The following is a 17764-nucleotide window of genomic DNA, read 5'->3' on the forward strand; positions in this document are numbered from 1 at the left end:
ATACTTTGAATAAAATGTTTTATTTATATTTATTTTTTATTTAACAAAACCGTTAGTTCAACAAATTTTCTCCTTTTTCATTTCAGGTATGTCAGCGATTGTATTACACAGGTGTATTAAATGTTGGTATGTAATTGACTTTTTATTTATCTACATTATGGAATGTGGGAATATGACTTTTTATTGACAGTTAACCTGCAACAACATGTTACAAAAAGGTGTCAATTTAACCACAAGTTGTAAACTGTTGACAATGAAATGCGTATTAAGACGTATCGAAACTAAATTCGTCCCAATTACTAACATACTCTCGCTATAGTCGAAATTTTAGTTGGATAAAAAGAAATATTAATCAAATATTTTACAAAAACATAGCACGTTCAAACCATTTTATTTTCAAATCATCTTAGAGAACAAGGATAATGTGGCTCCATTTAATTTCTTATGACAGGTTTCAAATACTATGTTAGGGGAGAAATTTGCCCAATTCAAATTAATACAATGTTTGAGATGAGAAAGACCGCATTTTTCAATATTTTATACCATTAACCATAATCCGAAGGGTATAATTAAATTTGTCATTTCGTTTGTAACACATCGAAATATTCGTTAGATACCCTATGAAGTATATGGTCAGGGCTGCCAGATTATTTTTATGAAAAATCGTCAAAAATCGTCAACAATTAAAATACGCACACTTAGATATATTTTTTATTGAGAGGCACATGAAATGGATATTCAAGTTATTTAACATGTTATTAAACTTCAAATCAGTAAATTAAAAAAGAGAAAGTTATTCATATGTTATTCATATGTGTCATGTTCAAAAAATTTTTTGTTTTAAGTTTAAATTATTTTCGAACATCTTCTCAAAATCCAAAAACCTTAGTTCACAAAATTCTTAATCTAATTTATGATTTTGCTCCTTCTTTCCAAAATGTGAAAATTGAATAAAATTGCTTTAAAAACCAAATCTATTTAAATTTTAAAATTTGTGGACAGAACTCAATACAAAAGTTCACACAGTTAATTGCTCTGCACCAGAAATTTTTTCCTTTATAAATTTGCCAAAAAGTGGAATATGAAATGTCAAAACCGTTGTGGTAAAATTATTAATGTTGTAACATAATATATTTCATTTTTCCTTTATGACATCGAAAAAAATAGTAAAAATGAGATTCTTGCAGTTCTAGAGCAGACCAAAAAAGCAAATTTTGACTCGACATATTCCAAATATGTCGATGACACTACCTATTCCATATGCCTTGATTTCAGTTTTGTTTGTTTTTTTACAATTGCTTTGCATATACACTTAAATTTATTTGATTAATAATTAATAAATTTGATTATTATTATTACTACCGAGAAAATTTTTTTAAGATAATGATATTTTTGAGACTTTCTAAGCATTAAAAAAATAACGTTTTTCTGTGCAAAGATATAAAGGGTAACGTAGGTGTATTCTCACATGACACTTCTTACAAACAACTGGATTTTCATTGAGAAAACTATCTTCCTAAAAAAATCCCTGAATTTATATGCATGCAACATTTATGATTAAATTTATAAGGCATATTTTATTTTTATTAAATTATTAAATTTTCATCAAATGACGAAAATTACAAATATGTAGATTTTTTGAATTGCTTGCATTTCAGGTCAAATGCGTGGAAATGTATAGGCCAATTTAAATTAAGCGTGGAAACACAGATAACAGACAATACAATGAAAATATGCAAAAAACCCCACAACAAATGAGAAATACCGGAGTTTTCAACTGAATTTTTGTGGCGTTTAGGCGACAAGTGGGTTTATAACACTATGCAACACTGAAAATGCAAACAACTTCTAGTATGCATTTTTTGAAAGTACATATTTAGACTATAAAAAGCCTAGTAGGGTTTTGTCCTGTCAGGTCCAGTTCGTATATTATGGCCTCATCTAAACCGGGCTAAATCTACACTTTTTTGCATTTATCAGGGCTTAATCTCAGAAACGAATAGGAATTTGGCCTTGTTGTCTTTAGCAATATTGTAGCCCTAAACTCGTAGAACTTATCTTTCAAAAAAAAAAAAAAAAAAAAAACACATAAGAAAAACTCCATCTAGGGCATCAAAATCTATAAAATATAGAAAATTTTACATAATTGCAGTATCGGCTAAACTATTGGGAGTTGACCCAAGTAACCTTTTGCAAAAATATTCCAAATAAAGTTCTCAACAATTCATAGAACATTCTAAAACTCTAAAATGCTTCCTTCATGTTGTTTCAGCGGTATTTTGCATCATATCTTTTACAACACGTATTTCAAACACAGTTCACACCAACAGTTTATCCTCGCATTTCGGATTTCACTACATTATTGAAATTTTTTTTTAAATCGTCGTTGAAAAATTTTACAACAATGACATGTTCTGAAGAGTTGTGAACTACATGCCAGGGAATATTTTTCCAAAAGAAAACATTTAGAAAAAATAACGGTTTTGGAGATACGGTGCGAAATGTATAATAAATGTGACATTTTTGCATATATTTTGAAATTTGAGGCAATAAATGTAGTTTTTCGAGTTCATTATTTCTCAAAATATTTTATTCTTGTCCTTACCTACAAAATTTGCTTCAGAGGTCAGAAGAAGATTCGCATTGGTTTCAGAGATATAGCCCCGAATTTCTTTAAAAACTCAATATTTAACCATGTTTAGATGGGGCCATAAAATCCGAGCTGGATCTGACACAACAAAACCTATCTAGGGTTTCTTGTCGTTTGGGTCTGTACTTTCAAAAAATCCTCAGTTCGAATTGTTTGTACAAGATCACCTTAAAAATTTTGCACAGTGTAATCAAAATCAACTACAAATATTTGATCATTCATGTTTTACAAAATTACTTATGAATGTATTACTAAAATAACAAAAAATCGCCATTTATCAATTCTTGACACAAAAAATCGTCAAAATGATCGTCAAATCTGGCAGCCGTGTATATGGTAAAACCCAAAATTTCTCTGCAATTCCATTTGAAAAAAATTTAAAAAAAATTGTTTGCAATTTGTGGTATAAAGGCTAACCCTGCGTTTACAAATGCCACTATTGTCAAGACAATAGCAAAATAACAACCCTTTTTCACTACTACATTTATAAATTTTTAAATATGTATAGAGAAAAGTATGAATGTTTTGGGGAAAATGGTTTGTAACTTTGTAACGCCTAGTAAGGAAAAAATTCTGGTTTCAAATCTGTTCGCGTTCACAAATTGGACAATGCGCACAAAAGTTATAGCGGTTATTATTAATATTTTATTTGTTATTATGAGAAAATTTATACATAAATCGTTTACGTGATTCCATATTTCATATTATTATTTTCGCGAAAAATCTACAAATAAAAAAAATCTTAAAGTAAATCCAAATTATACGACCACAGAGTCCGTACAAACCTTTAAAAAATATAAAAGAAGTGTGTTTTCGAGCTTGAGCCCTTTGTTGTTGTATTTATTTAATTTCCAATATTTCGAAATTCTGTGAATTTCATCCTCAGGGAAATGTTGTGTAAATACTAAAAAATAATAAAAACTTAAAAAACTACTGTAGCGTTCCTACTCCGTCAAGTTTCATTATTGCACTCTTGACGGAGTAGGAACGCTACAGTAGTTTTTTAAGTTTTTATTATTTTTTAGTATTTACACAACATTTCCCTGAGGATGAAATTCACAGAATTTCGAAATATTGGAAATTGAATAAATACAACAACAAAGGCCTCAAGCTCGAAAACACACTTCTTTTATTAACAATAAAAAGGTCGAATAAACTAAAACACCCATTTAAAAAATATATTTAAAATATATGCGGAATCTAGACAATGCATAGTAAAATATAAAACCAAATTTATCGACATTGGCTACATAAATTGCAACAACAAAAGAGAAAAACATATTGTTGGAAAATACTGTTACAAATATATTTTTTGGGTTGTTTCGAAAAATTAGAAAAAATATTTGGGAGTTCTCCAACTATTTGGCTAAAATCCCATTCAATAATTAATGTGTACAATTAAACCTTAATCAAGAAATATGGTTTACCATCGTGAAAACTTAGTTACTTACTGTGATAACTTATAAGGATAGGAAATTAAGAGTAATATTGAATTTACAATCATTCAAAAAATTTTAAAATTAAAAAGCCTATTATTCGTGAATTAGTTAAAAACAGTTGATGCGCATCCATTTTTGAATACAGCGAATCAATCTGTTTCAATATTTATGCATATTTCGATGTTTCACTCAGCGGTCAAAGAGTGCCGCCAGTTGCATCAACAATGCAAACACCTTAATGTGGGTAAAAGTCGCGCAATGTGCGTACGATTTCGATGCGCAACCGGTTTCAGTAGCAGCCATCAAAAAAAAAAAAAAAACACCCATTTCAAATAGATTCTCCTATTACTAGGATGCTGTATGTAGCACTCTCATGAGATATACATTAAAAGATGAAAATCACGAAATCTATAATCCTATTATCAGTTTTGAATAATATCTTGTTACGTGTCCGGACAATTAAAAAAATTCAAAACAAAACCGAAATTTTAAGTCTGAAAAACCCCACAAAAAACTATAACTGAATTTTTCAATATTCAATATTTCAATATTTATTTTGAAAATTGTGAGAAATTCGGTTATAGTTTTTTTGCTCTTTGTTAACCGATTTAAAAAATAATAACTAGTTCGAAATATATTATTCGCCCCTTTAAAAGGAAGAAGGATCAATAGAAATCCGTTGTGAATAAAGAAGATATGTCCGTTTAAATTTGAAAATATAAGAAACCCAGATTTTCACTACTTTTACCGTTATAAAAAAATAAAACAAAGTGACCCAAACAAACTACAGGCATTGTCGTTGTCCATGGATCCCAACACGATATAATTTTGCATCAGAACGCTTGAATATGTTTCTGGTCAACTTTTGTAGCACAATGCCATTTATCGATATTTGCCGACAAATGTGCACTTATCAACGCCAAAACTGCCTGAAGGAGCATTCCAATAATTTCGCGATGTACTAGAGAGTTCTTAATTATTGTGTTGGCTGCAATTTTGGCATTTGTGCTGGGTCGCAAATCTTAATAGTTTGGCTGTTATATGCCAAAATATCCAAAAAACGCCAATAAAAAACTTAAAGTTAAAATCGGGAGGCTCGATTTTCGCGGTAGACATATGGTCCAGTGGACTTTTTTGCTCAGTTCAACCCCAGAAATCAGAAACGCGAAGGGCCCATTAATTTTTTTTTCCTTCCACACAAATATATATTCTTGATCAGCATAAAATTCTAAGTCTAAACAGCCATGACCTTATCGCCTGCTTTTAAAACAATGTCATGGCTACAATTAGTAAATTGTCTCAATTAAAATTTCCATATCTCAAAATGACCTCATAAAGTGAATTTAGTACAGAATTTTTACAGACATAACATTTTTTCTAGACCCATTTTGATAGGACTTGCCGTTTTCATGCAAACTCCTGAAATGGAAAACAACCCTAAAATACGAACTTTGACCACGATTTTAAAAATCATCACCATTTCTTATCTATGAACTTTGTAGTTTCTGGGTTCTGGACCCAGAAAAAACTTCCCAGGTGTAAACACTTTTCATCTAAAGTTAGCAAAGGCTCACCGTGAATATGTAATTTATATTATGTAATACATCATGTTTTAATTCTCTTTATAACGACTATTGCTTATAGCTATCTAAATTTGTCGGTCCATTGACCATCGTTATGAGCGATTTCGACTTTATAACTATATTTATGCCTTTTCCTTAATTTTCATTTTCAGAGCTGTCCTTTAAGTCACATTCCATGTTCCCTTTTTGAACCCAAAAAGAAACTACGTCCTTATCAACCTTTAAAATTCCAATAACATGATTAAGGTTACACTTGTGCATATTGCTGTAACCTCAAAACCAATGTTTAACAATGTATATCCTATAATTTCCACAATGCCAGATAAGAAAAAAACATTAATCTAGTACAACACTTTTATATATGTATGTATTTATATATGTACGAGTACTACGTTACGGATAACATGAGACGTTACATAAAACAAACCTTTTTATGATTTTTTTCTGCGTTATACTTGTGGCTCTGTGACGTAGCAAGAATGTAAATATAAGTGTTTTAAAATAACCACTTACCCAGATTTAAAACATTACTACGGTTGCCAGCGACGCATTATTTTGATATTAAATGTCAACATCATCATTTTGCAAGCGTGGTGAAAATGTGGAAGGCATAATGACTGGGTGACATGGTGAAAGCAGTGACAGTGGGAAAAAGTCCATGTAAGTTTGTGGATACAGTCCAACTTTAACCCTAGGATGAATGTCAAGGCAAGTTTTATTTTGAGAGCATTTTTTCTACTTGAAAAAATAGAATTGAAATGTATGCCCAAAAGAACAAAAAAGAAATGTGTGCCAAGCTAGAGATTTTCTGTATCATATACATAATTAGAAAATATATCCTCTCGCCATAGGGTTAAATTGGTTACTGCAAGTATTGCGAACGTACGTAGGTACATTTGGTAGTGGTTACCACGAAAACATGCAACATCATTATAACCATGACGATGATGATTTTTTTAATAACGACGACATGTGACAGTGTTGGAGGTGGGAACATTTTTTCAGTAACTGGATTTGTTTTGATCACAATGATACTAATGGAAATTTAAAGTTTTTCATTTAGATTTCACAAACCTCTGTGCTAGTTTAGTGTTTCTAGTTTAGTTTTTTTTTTTTTTAATAAATCATAGAATTCACATTCATTTACATCAATAAATACACATTTATATACGTGCCTCTGTACATCATGTAACCTACAAAACCGAAATAAAAGTTTTCCTTTGCTGTCGTCTGTTCTACAATATGAACTAGTTTAGACAGTTATGTTCAGACTTTCCAACAATTACATTTGCTGTTTTTATTGTTGGTTAGGTTTATGTTGTTGTTGTAGCAGCATCATTCTTGTTACAGAATGAAGCTAAGGTGACATGCCATGGGTAAATAGGATCGTCTTAGAAACGTCTCACAGTGCTGTCAAATTCAATTGTTGGTCCTGGTGCTGGATTCTTGTTCTGTGAACATTGGAAACGAAAAATATGTTTCGTATGACTTTTTAAAAGTTTTCATTTCAAATCTTCATTGAAGAATTTGCTGATTTACTCATTTTACAGTAAACGCATTTTAAGAAGAAAAATGAATTTTTACTTCGAAAATTAAAAACAAAAAAACAAGTAAAAACGGCGTTAAGTTCGGCCACGCCGAACATGTTATACCCTCCATCACGAGTTGTATTGAAGTTAAATGGAACAATTAGTTTCCTTTCGATTATGAAGAAGACTAAATACCAAATTTCAGCAATTTCGATAAAACAATGTGGCTAACCTTCAGAATACCGAAATTCTGGAGTTACCGTTCTATGGGGGCTATATCAAAACGTCGATATATTCCTACAAATTTATGGCGGAAAGTTTTTAGACTCAAAGAAGACTAATTACAAAATTCCCAATATTTCAGTAAGATAGTGTGCGCTTCTATGGGGGATATAGGAATCCGCGGAACCATACTGATAATTTTTTTCTGGAATATATAACCCCATGGACTAAATAACAAATTTCGGTCTTTCGATCGGATATTAACGTCACAACCTTCAGAATTACGAAAATAGTAAGGTACCGTTCTATGGGGGCTGTATCGAAACGTGGACCTATGCCGATGAATTCAGTCGGAAACTTTTTTACCTCCTATACCAACACATTTCAAGTTGGAAATTTAATCCCCAACACGAAGACTAAATACCAAGTTTCAGCCATTTCCGAGGAATATTGAGGACACAACCTTCAAAATACCGAAAATGGGGAGGTACTGTTCTATGGGGGCATGAAGACATGAAGCAATTCCTGAAATTTCATGTGGACATTTTTACCGCTATTACAAAGACTAAATACTAAATTTCAGCCTTCCAAACCTTCCAAATACCTAAAATCAGAAGGTACCGTTCTATGGGGGCTATCTGAGGACCTAAACCTATACCGACAAATTGCAGTTCAAAAGTTTTATACCCCCCAACGAAGACTAAATTCTAAATTTCAGCCATTTCGATAGGATATTTAGGCCACAACCTTAAAAATACCGAAAATCAGAAGGTACCGTTCTATGGGGGCTATATAAAGGCGTAAACCTATACCGACAAATTTCAGGTAGAAAATTTTATTCACCTAACGAAGACTAAATACCAAATTTCAGCCATTTCGGTGTGATAATGAGGATAAAATTCTCGAAATACCGAAAATTGGGTGGTACCGTTCTATAGGGGCTATATCAAAACGTGAACCGATATAGCCCATTTGCAATTCCAAACATCTTTAGAGTAATAGAAACTTGTATACCAAATTACAAAGCTCTATCTTAAAAATTGCGAGCTGCATCTTGATTTTAACAGACGAACAAACGGACACGGTTATATCGACTTAGAAATTTACCCTGATCAATAATATATGTATATATCTTATAGCGTCTCCGATGAATATTTCGATGTGTTACACCCGCATGACAAATGTTATTATACCCTCAATATTATGGTGCAGAGTAAATTAATCAGGCGAAAGATATAGAAATGGAAAGAGGGAGTGTGAAAAACGTCGAGATGTACAGAAGTCAGAATGAAGTCCGAAAATTCTACCAAAGAGTGGAACATCCGACTGATTTTTTCGGTACTGGTACATCCTCCTGTAGAGACCAGTAAGGTAGTTTGATAACTGATACAAATAGTGTGCTCAGGATATTAATAGAGCATTTTTTCCAAACTGTTGGTATCCAATACTAGCGAAGACGACGAAGATACGACATATCCGATCCCAATAAATGGTATTGAGTATATACCACACGGCCAAGATGAGGTAAGGTCAGTTAAAAAATAATAAGACTGCAGCAGCCGAGCTGTTCAAAACCGGAGTTGACGCGCTGATAAAGTGTATGCATCAGTTATTTACCACAATCTGGCAGGAAGAACGCGTATCCGATGATTGGAGCCTGAGCATCCTGTGTGCCGTTCACAAGAAAGGCTATAAGATTGTATGGTAAAGAGACATAAGTCTGATCCCTATTGATTATTAGGTAATGTCAGGGATATTGTGTGAACGACAAAAGCCTATGGTCAGCGAATTAATGGCACATCTTGGAAAAGAGCCAAGAAATGCACATCGATCCTTTGCATCCTTCTGTCGAATATAGAACAGCCTCCAAAAGCCCCTTCCGTTCTTCCGTTCAAGTCATGTCTGAATTGAGCTTGCGGGGATAGCTCATTCGGCTTTGTAAGCTGACTTTAACTGATACGTGGTCCTCATATAAAATAGGAAAAAACATCTCCGAAGAGTTTAGTACCAATCATCCTGCTGGTAAATGTTATACTAAATGCAAACATCAAAAGTTACCCAACTATCCACAAGTTACTAGCTTATGCTGACCGTCAGCATGGGCCGACCAGTAAAAGTTAAAACTACTCTCGATTTTACATATAACGATACCTCCTGATTTCTACGGAACTAACAGTTACTTGGCATTTGAGGTTAGCAGTGGTCACAAAGCTTCTCCACCAAAAATTGTCAGCAGGGACATTTGAGGTTCCCAGTGTTTTCGAAACTTCTCCACCAAAAATTTTCAACATAGGTCCATGTTTCGGTGTAGCCAATTTTCGGTATTTTAAGGCTTTAGCTACATTTTTGATGGAACAACCTTCTAATAATTCCATATACATTCTGAATGTTTTATGGTGGAGTGTATAAAAAGTTCGACAAACCGGACGAACTCAACGCTTTTTTACTTATTTAACATTAACATTTTCGATAATCATATTAGGATTCTTGCTTTATACCTTCTTTGCTTATTTTTTGACCAAGAAATAAACAATTAAAATAATTGCTAGGTTACATTACACATAAGTCGTAATTAAATTATTTAATAAATATTAGACATTTATTCGATTTTTGCAAAAAAAAAAGTACATATAAGTAAATATATAAAACCATTATAATGTCTTTTAATGGTTCCGAATGTTTTCTGCATTATTAGATTACAGAAATAGAAATAGGAAACGAAATAGCAGAAATTTTCCTTTGAATGAGAATATTAATAAAATATGCCATAAGTTTTATCTTGTACACATGTATAAGCACTTGCCAGTAGTATACATAATAATACGTATAAATCCATGTATGTATGTATATATATATTAAACATATATCACCCACAACTACATGACAGCAAGCAACCAGTACTAACACTAGTGTCATACAGATAAATTTTCTTGGCAAAGAACATTGCAAACTTTATGCAAGTGTATATGTTATTTCGAATGTACATGTGTTGAGATATACATACATAAGTACATTAGAGCATTCCAGGCACGTGGCATTTATGCCTAAATCCTTTCGTACGTATGAAGTGTGGTGTGAATCCCAAACCCACTATAATATAATTTTGAAAACGTTAAAAAAAAAAACTTTTTTATATAAGAGAAACCACTTAAGCATATTTTATATTTATTTATTTTTGAGGCTGTTCTCTTCAAACTAATAAGTTTCCACCGGCCACCCTAATGTACACACATATGTATATCGCAAATTTAATGCAAATGAAAATTTATTGTACTTGTTCATGTCAGGCCACTAGGAATTTTTTTGTGTGAAAATATTCCTTTTCTTGATAATGCAAATCCTATGTCATTTCAAATTCTACGGTTATCTCTGGACAAGACTGTCTACCGTTATTATTTTAAATTTAATTTGATATGAACAATGTGTCATCAGTACGATGGCAATCAGTTGCGAAAAATGGTTTCATTGTTATTATTGTATGAAGATATGATGTCCACGTGTACAAAAACGACAAGTACAGTTTGAAACACATTAGGACACTATTATGATCATTTCGTGAGCATTGATTTCTTCTAAAATATCAATTACGTTTTTTTGTCATTCCGTTTGTAACACATCGAAATTTTCGTCGGAGACCCTATAAGGTATACGCATATGGGGATTTCTGAGTGAAATCGGATACTTTTTCAAAATGAGGTATTTGATTTCTAGTTTTTGCTGTGGCGATGTTTGCTCATCAGCAAAACATTTCAGTTTACTTTCAGATTTTTTTTACTAACGATTCCAGGGATATCGCTGCTTGAGTTGATTTCTGTAAAAACTCCTAACTTCTTTAATATTGGTCCAAATAAAAGTATATTTAATTAATTCTCTTTCGAGTTGAGCTGTTTAGACCTAAGAGACACATTCGAAAATTAGTAGTCCCACGCATCCAACCAATCTGCTACGTTTCACGGGTGGTTAGGCCGATCTTCAGGCATATTAGGACGTTGATTTTATGGCAGACGAAGGCCAAGCTTGGTTACTAGTATATATACGCAATTCATTAGATAAATGTATATGCAAAATTATGTCAGTTAATTAAAACTCCAAACTTTTCTATTGGTCCTGCTTGGTCATCCCATTTTTCGATGTTCACAAATACTATGGCAAGTTTTATTCCTACGTCATTAGTGCTTGCTCTTCTATATCAGAAGATTTTGATCATCAGAACGCTAAGACGTCGGCAATCTTGACACTCAGTTGTCGGGGACCCAGGTTCGAATCCCAGCCTAGCTCATGCTGAAATTATTCTTTATTTTTGCTTTATTAAGGCGAAGGTCATTTATAGTGACATTTATTTAATTAATTCTCTTTCGAGTTGAGCTGTTTAGACCTAAGAGATACATTGAAAAATTAGGAGTCTACCGAAGTCCCACGCATCCAACCAATATGCTACGTTTCACGGGTGGTTAGGCCGATCTTCAGGCATATTAGGATGTGGTTTTTGTGGCAGACGAAGGCAAAGCTTGGTAACTAGTATATACATATACGCAATTCATTAGATAAATGTATATGCAAAATTATGTCAGTTAATTGAAACTCCAAACTTTTGCTATAGTCCTGCTTGGTAATCCCATTTTTCAATGTTCACAAATACTATGGTAAGTTTTATTCCTACGTCATTAGTACTTGCTCTTCTATATAAGAAGATTTTGATCATCAATTATTGTCTACTAATGTTCTGACAAGTTGATGGTGGCTCAGAACGCTAAGACGCCGGCTACCTTGACACTCAGTTGAAAAAGAATCAAAACGATGCGAGGTACCCGAAGGAATGGATCGATATAGTCCATATTCCAACCTGATACATGACTGGATGAAATAATATGATGTGCAAAGTCAGCATCAATCAGAAACTCCCTGCGTGAAATATATTAGGGGTTTGCCATTTTGGTTGGTGCCATCAGGGTTTCTTGGAGCTTTTAGGCCGATATCTCAGGAAATATTGACTTGCGCAATAAAAACGATCCGAGAGGAGCTCTTAAACTTCAGTTTATCCGAATTTTGTGTGGGAGGTACCCGAAGGAGTGGACCGTTATAGTCCATATTCGAACCCGATCTATATCAGGAAGGAATAATAAGATGTGCAAAGTTTGGACCAAATAGATTGCTCCCTTCGAGAGTTATCATTCACACCATTTTACAGAAAAATTTTGAACTTTTGTTGGGGAGGTACCCGACGGAGTGGACTGATATATCCCATCTTCAAACTTCAACTAAATTTGGACAAGTTACGATACCCAAAATTTGGTTCGAATCGGTTGATCCGTTCGAGAGGTATCGTGCGCACGAGCCAGACAGACAGACGGACGGACATTGGTAAATCGACTCCAAATTGTCTGAAACTGATTTCGTCCAAACATACTTGGGGTCAAAACCCATTATTTCGATGCAGCACAATTTGCCCGTATGAACGTGTATACATATACCCTCGTTAGCATAAATGCTAAGGGTATAAGAATGTCGTTACAGCAAATTCCCAACTTAAACTTATATATCTCAAAAATGGTACAACTTAGGGAACAATAAAATTAATACTATTCTTGCAGAGAATTTTCACAACTATTAGATTTACTCTAGTCCCATTTTGATGAGGCAAACAAAATTGCGAAAACCTAATAAAAAACCTAAAAATGTTTAAAATATTAAAAGTGCAACATTATTATACCCTACACCACTATGTGGGGGGGGGGGGTTGGTATTATAAGTTGGTTTTGGCCAAAAAGTTTGTAACGCATAGAAATAATGGTCGTAGACCCATACTTATATATACCAAAATGAATATACACATAGCCAGTCGATCTGGCTGTGTGTGTCCGTCCGTCTGTCCATCTAAAACTTGTAATCACGCTACAGGTCGCAATTTTGATGGATCGTTACGAAATTTCGAATGTTGATGCGGGTGCCGGAGGGGAAGAAGCCTATTGAGTTTGGAGATGGTCGGATAATATTTAGGGACCGGAATGGGCAAAAAACGTATGTGGATAAAAAGGTATACCAAAAGTATAACCTGACAATGAAAGTAGAAAATATCACCTTTTTAATGATGTAAAGTAGGTTCTCGTAGGTGATCAAACAACGAAGATATCACAGTAGTCGCAAATAAAACCCAACTTTTCATTTTTGCGATTTTAATTATAATGACGAATATCACAGCTTTGGTTGGGGACTTTCCAAAAATAAAGCCTGTCTATGAAAGTAGAAGATTTCATCTCTACAATGATGCAAACTAGGTCGGCGTAGGTGACCAAATAACGGAGATATCGCAATAGTTGGTAATACATCCCATTTTTCTATTTTTTGAAAATCACGCTACAGGTCGCAATTTTGATCGGATCGTCACGAAATTTTTAAGGTTAATGGAGGTCTCACAGATGAAGAAGCCTATTGATGTTGGTGAAAGTCGCGTAATATTTAGGGGTCGTAATGGCCAAAAAACTTATTTGGATAAAAAGACAACGTTTTTTCCAAAGCGAATATCTCAGCTTCTATTTGGGGTATACCAAAAGCAAAACCTGACAATGAAAGTAGAAAATATTACCTTTCTAATGATGTAAAGTAGGTTCCCGTAGGTGATCAAACAACGAAGATATCACAGTAGTCGCAAATAATAATAATGACGGATATCGCACCTTTGATTGGGGACCATCTAAAAGCAAAGCCTGACTGAGAAAGTAGAAAATCACATCTTTAAAATTATGCAAAGTAGGTTGGCGTAGGTTGTAAAATAATAGAGATATCGCAATATTCGGTAATACATCCCTTTTTCCACTTTTTCTGCAATCACACTACAGGTCGGAATTTTGATCGGATCATCACGAAATTTTCTCGCAGAGATAGAAGCATATTGATGTTGGTGATGTCGATAGTAGTCAAATATAAAATTAAAAATATTAAATATTTTGGCTCAGTTCGCCTTAAGTCATTTGGTATAAAAGCCAGATAGGTGAAAACTTTCGGATCTCCCTAAAATACATGTTTTCGAGTGAAAAGATTATGCACAGAGGTAGTGGTGTAGGGTATCACATAGTCGGCCCCATACTGACTATAGCCTTTTCTCACTTGTTAGTTATTGTAAAACTGTCAAATTTAACATTCTCAAATAATTTTTTTTAAGAAAATGCAATGTTTCGATTATTGGTGCTCAACAAATGACAATTTTTCCACAAAAAAATGTTGTTTTTTGTACAGTTAAATGCATACCCTTTTAATAACACATCATCACACATTTTATTTTAGTACCCGTGAATATGTCATAAAATTTTCGGTAAAGGCTTACATTGGATCCATTTGTTGAAATTTTTTAGATTTCTGGTTTTCAAAAATAAAACATTCGTGTTCTTAAAAAATACCTTTCAATAACGCATCGTTGAATACATATTTTACATTAATATCAACAAATATTCACACAAGTTATGGCAAAGGCTTATATTGATTCACATTTTCTATAGGTTTTAGATCTCATGTTTTCAGGAAACATACATCGAGATTTATGCAAGTTTTGCAAAAAAAAAAAAAAACATGTACACTGCAGTTTGATGTAGACTAATGGACGAAATATTTTTATATAATTTCAGATCTTTTAATGCATTTCGATGGAATAAGATAAAAACACTAAAAGCCATGCTTAAATACGGAAAAAGTTTTAGTTTCTGCTATTTTATTATGATTTTAACATTCAACGCAAAAATGACTAATGTAGCATTTTGTTTGAATTTTTTATAGGGGGATATATCTGAATCTAATGTTTTTATATTTTTCACTGGCAGTAGTTGTTGGTTAGTATTTGCGTATTTTCTTACAAAATTCCATGACTTTAATTTAGCCTAAACTTTGTTATTATTTCATCAATATTGACTTTATGCTATTCACCTGTTTTTCTCATTTTCACGTATTGTTAACATTTTATCAACAACAATTATGGGCCATTAGATATGCCCTGTTATGTTTATAACGTTATTGGGTGCAAAATTGTGTCTTTAATGGCACACAAACAACACAACATTTGCGTGCAACATGAACATTTACATTAGCATTAATGCCACAAAATGTGAAAATAAACAATGGACGAAATATTTCTTTTATCCATTCAGACATCTTAAAGACGACATTTATTTTACCAATACCAAAAAAAAAAAAAACAGAATGAAGCAAAAAAACTACAAAGAAGAATTGAAATTATCTTTCACCCATCTACATTGAAACCATAAGCAAATACTTACAAAGAAAACTGTGACACAAATTGAAACACAAGGTCTGTGCGGTAGAATATTTCTTTTGGAGATGAAAGCCTTTGGGATATTAAGAACGAAAACGGACATTTTCGCCATAGGTCAAGTTTTTGAGATTAGCGTGATAATTTTTTTGAATTTTCCCCTAAAATACTGGAGAAAATAGTTTTATATCTCTGTTTGGCGTTATTATAGCTTCGTTTTGATATTAAATGTCTTAAGTCAAATCGAATGCCGAATATTTTTGTAGAACATTCTATTCTTGTAAGTCAATTTCTTCCATGTCCCTTTCGTCCTTTCTTTCTAGAACCATAGTAAAAGTACCACAAGATGGGCTTTTACAGCATCTAAATATTCTACAAAAATTTTTTGCTCAGAAAATTTTAGGTACGGTTCTCATCGACAGTTAATGGATATTGTCCCGTTTTCATGGTCCATTTTCACATTTACCCTGTGTTTGATCAAAAAAGCTATGTTTTGTGTTTTTGTACAGTCTGTATATTACAACAACCAATAAATAACAAATATACAAACCCACAAAAAATAATTTTTCTGTTCAAAAACAGGGTAAATGTCAAAACGGACCATGAAAACGGCACAATATCGATTAGCTGTCAATGAGAACCGTACTTAAAATTTTTTGAGGAATATTTTCGTAGAATTTTTGGATGTTGCGGAATTTTCTACCGCACAAAACCCTTCAAAAGGTTAATTTAGAAATGAAATAAACGAATAAACTAAAACTCAAACATTTCAAAAAGTGAATTTACCAAAAAACGCGTTTTTTACTATCCCCTTTTTTTATAAGGACATGTCGAACTTAATAACACTAGAAGTTGGAAAATAAACTGAACAAGCAAAAAGTCTTAAGTTTGGCCGGGCCGAACTTTTTATACCCTCCACCATTAAAATATTATGAACTAAAATGAAATAAATAGGACGATTTCTGACATCTGGAAATCATAATTACCAATTACAGCAAATTTGGGCCGAAAATGTAGATTAAAACTTAAAAAAATACCTTAAATCGAGCGATGTGCTAATATGTCCACGGTTTTAGTCGGATAACTCTTTTGACCACTGGAAGTCCCAAAAGCAAAATATTAGCTAATTGAGTAGGAAAACTTCACAATACTTGAAAAGAAGAAGTATCGTTATACCTGGGACTATGTCCACAAATTTTTATGGATCATTGGGAATCCTCACTGTCAAATCACAGTCAAATTAGACTGAACATATTGATATAAACACAATTTGCACTGGAAGAATTTTTTGGACACTGGGAACCCACTGAAAAAGTCGATAATTCCTTCAAAATCAAAATCGTCCACAATTTCTGGTGGAATCCTAAATGTCAAATTACAGCTAATACAGTGTGCAAATTTAGCTACGAGTAAAATCAGCAAAATACCCATAATCGGAGGTACTGTGTTATGTGTGCTATGCGAAAACATAGACCTATATTGACAATTTTTAGTAAAGAAGTTTTGTGACCACTGAGAATCTCAAATGTCAAATAACAGGTATTTCCGTGAAAAATATAGCTCAAATCCCAAACATACCGAAAATCGGGGCACAGTGGTTTAGGCATCGATTTCCCTGGCCAAAACCCCAATCATTATATTTTTGAAAATTATGAGAAATTAAGTTATAGTTTTTTGCGGGGGCTTTCAGACTTAAACCACTATAACTTAGCCATTTGTTAACCGATTTAAAAAATAATAACTTGTTCGAAATATATTATTCACCACTTTAAAAGGAAGAAGGATCAATAGAAATCCGTTGTGAGAAAAAGAAGATATGTCCGTTTAAATTTGAAAATGTAAGAAACCCAGATTTTCACTACTTTTACCGTTATAAAAAAATAAAACGAAGTGATACAAACGAACTAAAGGCATTGTCGTTATCCATGGATCCCAACACGATATAATTTTGCATCAGAACGCTTAAATATTTTTTGGTCAACTTTTGTAGCACAGTGCCATTTATGGAAATTTTTCAAAAAGTTTGCACCTTCTCAAGGCCAAAACCGCCTGTATTATTATTTTGCCATGTATTAGTGAGTTCT

General features: G+C 32.9%; 1 protein-coding gene across 3 annotated transcripts in view; it reads left to right on the top strand.

Annotated features, from left to right (window-relative positions):
• LOC141402856 (acid sphingomyelinase-like phosphodiesterase 3b) overlaps positions 1-17764 on the top strand; it is a 767718-nt gene that overhangs the window by 113830 nt on the left and 636124 nt on the right. The window contains exon 2 of one of the 3 annotated variants that reach the window (XM_073984889.1): positions 87-126. The exons of the other annotated variants lie outside the window; for them this stretch is intronic. The gene's annotated coding sequence lies outside the window, so the exon portion shown is untranslated. The remainder of the gene's footprint in view (positions 1-86; positions 127-17764) is intronic. 3 annotated transcript variants of the gene reach the window in all.

This window comes from Musca autumnalis, unplaced genomic scaffold (genome assembly GCF_047663935.1).
Source record: "Musca autumnalis isolate F117 unplaced genomic scaffold, ASM4766393v1 scaffold_4, whole genome shotgun sequence".
NCBI lineage: Eukaryota > Metazoa > Arthropoda > Insecta > Diptera > Muscidae > Musca > Musca autumnalis.